The 6260-nt window shown below is 46.2% G+C and overlaps 1 pseudogene across 1 annotated transcript; it reads right to left on the bottom strand.

Annotated features, from left to right (window-relative positions):
* Nucleotides 1–2193: 2193 nt before the first annotated feature.
* Nucleotides 2194–2680, bottom strand: LOC105501040 (annotated as a pseudogene). Its single transcript, XR_001000125.1, has one exon. The product of XR_001000125.1 is annotated as a 40S ribosomal protein S25 pseudogene (transcript).
* Between the last annotated feature and the right edge of the window lie 3580 nt (nt 2681–6260).

Below are 6260 nucleotides of genomic sequence, written 5' to 3'. Positions count from 1 at the left end.
TAGAGATGCCCTCATAGACAGACCTTGAATTGAGGCTGAGAAGGTTCTCCTAAGAGAAAAGGGGCTGGGGAGAGTACACTTGCATGTGGAATGGCGGAAGACTCAATGGGCCAGGAAACACGTGGTGCTGACCGACTACCATTGCAGCTACAGTTGTGTTAGCAGTTAGTGGAAGAAGAGTGTGGAAAGATGGTGCAGATTATAAAGGGTCTTGAACCTTCAGTTATGGAGATTAGACTTTATTTAGTAGGCAGTGGAGAGTCTCTGGGAGCTTTGGAAAAGGGGAGAGTGCTAATTATTCTGTTTGTCCCCTTGTGTTTATGTGCCGGGAGAATGAGCCCCACAAGTTGCATGCTGTTTTGCTGGCCAGCTCCTGGTTCGGCTCAGTCAATGGGGGCGTGGCAGCAGCTTGGAGTATGGGCAGAGACAGAGGTCAAAAGACCTCTTTCCTGCTGGTGATAGCTGAGTGTCACTAGAAATCTGTATTTTAGCAATCATTCCAGGTAATTCCAATATTCAGGCAGGTCTAGAATCATTGATATATGCTGTTTACAAATCACCTTTTCATTCAATCTTGTAACCCTTAACAATATTCTTATCTCTATTTTATAGTTGAGAAAACTAAGGCTTAAAAGAGTTGTGACATGTTCAAAGTCACGAAATTTTAAGCAGAATAGCTAGGATTAAAATCAACATTTCTGACTCTATATTCAGCTTCTTGGGGGAAACTCTGGGTCAGGAAGTCTAGTTAGAAGGCCTTTGTAATAATTGAGGCATCATGCTATCCTCTCTGACTTGCTTCCTCTAATCTTTGCATTGCCAAATATTGCCCATTTACTCTCTGATGCTGTATACATATATACACACATGTACACACACACACACACACACACATACACACACGTAATTTTTTGAGATAGGGTCTCACTCTGTCACCCAGGTTGGAGTGCAGTGGCATGATCACGACTCACTGCAGCCTCTACCTCCCAGTCTTATGCAATTCTCTCATCTCAGCCTCCCAAGTAGCTGGGACTACAGGTGTGCACCACCACACTTGGCTAATTTTTGTGTATTTTTTAGGGATGAGGTCCCATTACGTTGCCCAAGCTGTCTCAAACTCCTGGGCTCAAGTGATCCTCCCGCATTGGCCTCCCAAAGTACTGGAATTACAGGGAAGAGCCACCGAGCTGGGCCATGATGCCCATTTTAAGTTGCATATGCTCCACACAGCCCTCTGTGGGTTCCCCAGCTAATCATCATCTCGCAATCCTGAGGCTACCCAAGCTTTGCATGTGCATGTCTTCTCTTTCCAGTTGTCTCTAAGCCTTTTAAAATAGGCAGTATTGTATAGCAGTTAGTGCATGGCTTCTGGGATCTTTGATTTCCTGGGCTCAAAAATCTCACTGATGCCTTCACTCAAACCTTACACATTGACATCAGCTAGCATGGCTTCACTTCTGAAACTCTAGGACATCATCTCACCCATGGCTTTAGTCCATTCCCTACCCAGCTGGGAGTTCTCTGTAACATATACAATCAGCAGTCACAGATAGCCCTCTCCCCATATCTCACCTTAATGCTCTCCACCTGAACCACCTTAACCCTCTCCACTGACCCACCTTAACCCCCTCCTCATCTCACCCTAACCCTCTCCACCTGACCTACCTAAGCCTCTCCACTGACCCACCCTAACACCTAACCCTCTCCACCTGACCTACCCTCTCCTCATCTCACCTTAACCCTCTCCACCTGACCTACCCTCTCCTCATCTCACCCTAACCTTCTCCACCTGACCCATCTTAACCCTATCCTCTGACTCACCCTAACTCTCTCCACCTGACCCACCCTAACCCTCTCTTCATCTCACCCTAACCTTCTCCACCTGACCCGTCCGAACCCTCTCCACCTGTCTTACCCTAACCTTCTCCCCATCCTACCCTAAACCTCTCCACCTGACCCACCTTAACCCCTTCTCTCATCCCATAGATCTCTAACCATTTACCATTATCGTTCCTGTACTTAAACGTTGTAGAAAGTCACAGAGCCGTGTAAGTTGGATCTACTGCAAACACACGGCTTCCAATCTCAGCAAGGCACTTCAGTGTCCCCCAACCCATGTGCATCTACTCTGTTCCTCATCCTCCACATACCCCTGGTGACCAAGCCATGTAAGTACTGTATCCTTTTTTTTTCTTTTGATTTCATAAAGTTTTATTTTTCCAAATGTACAGTTGGTTAGACCTATTCATGCATCTTCACCAGCAGCTGGAGCATCTCTGCCCTTGGTATTTCTGGTGTAAATTACTTGAGCTCTGTGTTTTGAAACCAGTTTGATAAGTCCTTTACTAAGGAGCTCCTGAAGGGCTGCCCTGGCCAGGGAGCCTCGAATCTTCAGTCTCTCAGAGACCACAGCTGGGGTTATAAGTTTATAGTTGGGAACTTCCTTACAGAGTTTGTCGTAGGTAGCCTTGTGAAACAAGACTAAGTTATTGAGCTTGTCCCGAACTTTGCCTTTGGACCACTTCTTCTTTTTGGCCTTGCCCCCGGATTTGTTCACTGGGTCTTTGTCTTTCTTGGCCGACTTTCCGGCGTCCTTCTTCTTCTTGTCGTCCTTGGGCGGCATTGCGAAGCTCGGAGAGCAGCAACGGACACCACAGACTTGCTAAGATGTCGGACAAAAAGGAGTACTGTATCCTTAATAGCATGTGTGTTCCTTCTTTTCTCTCCCTCTTCTTGCAGTTGCTTTAGTTCAGGTCCTGGTCATCTTTTGCTCAGGGTATTTGCAATATTCTCCCATATAGCCCTCCACCTCCAGTTTCTCTCCCGTCTCGTTCATTCTCTATGTAACAATAAAGGTGATCTATCTGAAAGTGATTTAGTCTTTACTACAGTCTCACGAGTTTGTATTTCTATTTTATTTTACTGAAAAAAAGAGAAAGCTCAGAGAGGTAGAGTATATTTCTCTAGGTCCCCCAACTTGTAACAGTGAAGCCAAGGCTTGAGTTCACATCTGTGTGACTCAGGAGCCTATGCTCTCCCTGCCACACCCCTCCCTTGTGACACACGAGTGCTCAGACAAAAAGACTGGAGGCAGAGACACCAGAGCTGGGCAGCAGGTCTCAGGACCCCAGCTATGCTCAGGGATCTCAGCGCATCTTCAAGCTTCCAGGCACACCCTCTCTCCCCTCTGCTCTTGCGCACCAGCTGATTTCTCCAAAGAAGCCCCTGGTAATGACTCAGCTAGGAGCTGTCCTGCCCCACCTTCCAGACCTAGCAGGAGAGACTTCTGAGGTAGATAATGTCTTTTAAAATGTAATTTACTTTAATGCACTGCTGTATTGTTACTAACATGTGCCCTATTGTGTGTGCCTCTGAGGCAGCTGATTACAGAAACGTTCCTAAAGAAAATGTCTAAACCCAGGCAACTGTTACTTTTCTGAATGGGAAGGGGTTTAAACCATCTGGCCAGGGGCTGGCATTTGTGGCTTCAGTGCCTGTAGTTTGGACCCCAGGCTTCCAAGAAAGTGTCAGGAAGCCAATCCCTAATCTTGCAGGAGTGGTGTGGAAGACCTTCTGTGTCAAGGATCCCTCTGTTTTCATGCTTTCTGCACCTGACAGCCTTGCCATGGAGGAACAAAGCTGCCAACATCTGCATGGGAATTTCGGTATGCACGTGGGCCGAATTTGTCATGTTATTAAAAGGACAGCTCAGAAGAAAACAAAAAAGAAGACGAGTAGTAAGTGTTCTTCAGGCTAAGTGACTAGGGAGTCTTGTAACAGATTGCTAGCATCTGGGGACAGTGGGTCAAGTCACAACTCAACTCTCATCTGACTGTTATGCAGAGAAAATACTTAATATGCTTAGGTAGGAGCTCCACTTACTGTCTTCCAGTTTCTGATATTCATCTACCCTTCCCTTCCCTTCCCTCCCACACCAAAGCTGTCACTGAGGGGTTCCACTGGGTTCCCTGCAGGGAGCCACCCTCCCTCCTCCTCTCTGTCACTCAAGCCTCACTCCAGTGTTCCTGCTCCAAAGGCGAGCATGTGACCCACCTCTGCCCTGTCACACTGGGTTGTAGCCCCATGTGCCTTTGAGATTTCTAAGGGCCACAAACCAAATATTAAGGCAGCTTCCTCATTTTTTAATATGATCATGGGAGAAAATCAATCTACATATCAGATGTTAAGAAATTCTCTCGGTTGGGCACAGTGACTCACGCCTGTAATCCCAGCACTTTGGGAGGCCGAGGTGGGCAGATCATGTGAGGCCAGGAGTTCGAGACCAGCCTGGCTAACAGAGTGAAATCCTGTCTCTACTAAAAATACAAAAGTTAGGTAAGCATGGTGGTACATGCCTGTGATCCCAGTTACTCAGGAGGCTGAGGTGGGAGAGTCACTTGAGCCAAGGACACAGATGTTACAGTGAGCTGAGATTGTGCCACTGCACTCTAGGATGGGCAAGAGAGCGAGACTCTGTCAAGAAAGAAAGAGAGAGAGAGAGACAGAAAGAAAGAAAAAGAGAGAGAGAGAGAGAGAAAAAAGAAAGAAAAAGAAAGAAAGAAAGAAAGGAACTTTCTCTTTGAGCCTGTTGGCTTGGAGAGGTCCTTCTGGGACATGGAAGTCCAGGGCCTTGGTGCTGTTGTGTGATGTGAGGCCTTTGGAGTGTGTGTGTGTCTATGTGAAGTGACTAGTGCATTTAAGAAGTATTGTATGAAAGAAAATAAATAGTTTTACCAAAAAGACACATGCACATATGTTCATCATAGCACTTTACTATTTGTTATATTCACAATAGCAAAAGCATGGAATCAGCCAAGTTGCCCATTAATGGTGGATTGGATAAGGAAAGTGTGGTACATACATAACATGGAATATTATGCAGCCATAAAAAAGAATGAAATAATTTCCTTTGCAGCAACATGAATAAAGCTAGAGGCCTAAGCAAATTAACACAGGGACAGAAAACCAAATATCTCAGGTTCTCATTTACAAGTGGGAGTTAAACATTGGGTACTCATGGACATAAAGATGGCAGCAATAGAAACTGGCGACTACCAGAGTGGGGAGGAAGGGAGTGGGCAAGGGTTGAAAAACTATCAGGTACCATGCTCAGTACCTGCGTGACAGGATCATTTGTGCCCCAAACTTCAGCATCATGTAATATACTCAGGTAACAAACCTGTACATGTGCCCCTTGAATCTAAAATTAAAGTTGAAATTATAAAAAATAAAAATAAAAGAAGTAGTGGATAGACAAGGGGAGTCCTTGCTTTCCTCAGGAGGGGCACACAGAGCAGACAGAGCACTGGGCCTTGCCTGGGTCCTAGTCTCTACCTTGCTGGCCCTGATCTTCTGGGACTAGGGATTCAGAAGAAGAATATCATAGCCTTGGTGGAGGCCAGGGATCGTTTTGCTTTATTGTGATATCCAGGATCTTCTCATCCATCATCAATCCTTCAGTCCGTCTTTCTATCCATCTGGACTTATACCTTTTCCAAATTAGTAAAAAAGGCCATCCTCAGGAGAGTCTGAACTTTGATGAAGGTTGTAAGGCTCTTTGGCCCACCCCCTCCAGCCTTGTCTCTGCTGACTGTCTTCTTCATGGTCTCCACCCTGTTGAAAAGGCCATGTTATCACCTCCCCAGTGAGGCACATGGTGACCTGCCACCTCACACTCCCCTCTACCTTGACCCCTCTACTGCGCCCATCTCCCACTGACTATGTCCAGGTCAATGTCCCTTTTCATCTGTGCTTCCTTAGCATCTTTAGTTTACCCCAGGAGGATACCTGTCACCCTCTAGGTAAGGCCATGTGAGTCATCTCAGATCAGACAGGTCTGTTCATGGTCCATGTCCCTGGGTTTTAGCAGTTAAAGAAAAAAATTACACAAAATGCTTGTCCAAAATGGCAAGAAATACTTTATTCAAGACTATTGCAACACGCAAGAGAGAGTAAACTCAACTCCAAATGCAAAAGGGACAAGTGGGGATTTATACCAACGACAGGGCGAGGAAGTAGATGGAAAATCACTAAGAGGAACTTGCTTAGGTATCCAGAGTATGGGGAAGAGGAACTTGATATCTAGGCGGGGGGATTCTCAGTAAACTGGCTCAGCAGGATTCTTTGCTAAAACTTTGCTAAAGTTGGCCAAGGATGGGGGCTCATCGGAGTAATGAGTAATGAGTAATGTTTGGTCGAGGAGGAAGTCCTTGTCATGGATGGGGCAGGAAGCTGGTGCTGTGCCTGAGGCCAGCCCTCGG

The sequence above is a fragment of the Colobus angolensis genome, unplaced genomic scaffold (assembly GCF_000951035.1).
Source record: "Colobus angolensis palliatus isolate OR3802 unplaced genomic scaffold, Cang.pa_1.0 Scaffold7, whole genome shotgun sequence".
Taxonomy (NCBI): Eukaryota; Metazoa; Chordata; class Mammalia; order Primates; family Cercopithecidae; genus Colobus; species Colobus angolensis.
This window is presented reverse-complemented; position numbering and strand designations above follow the sequence as displayed.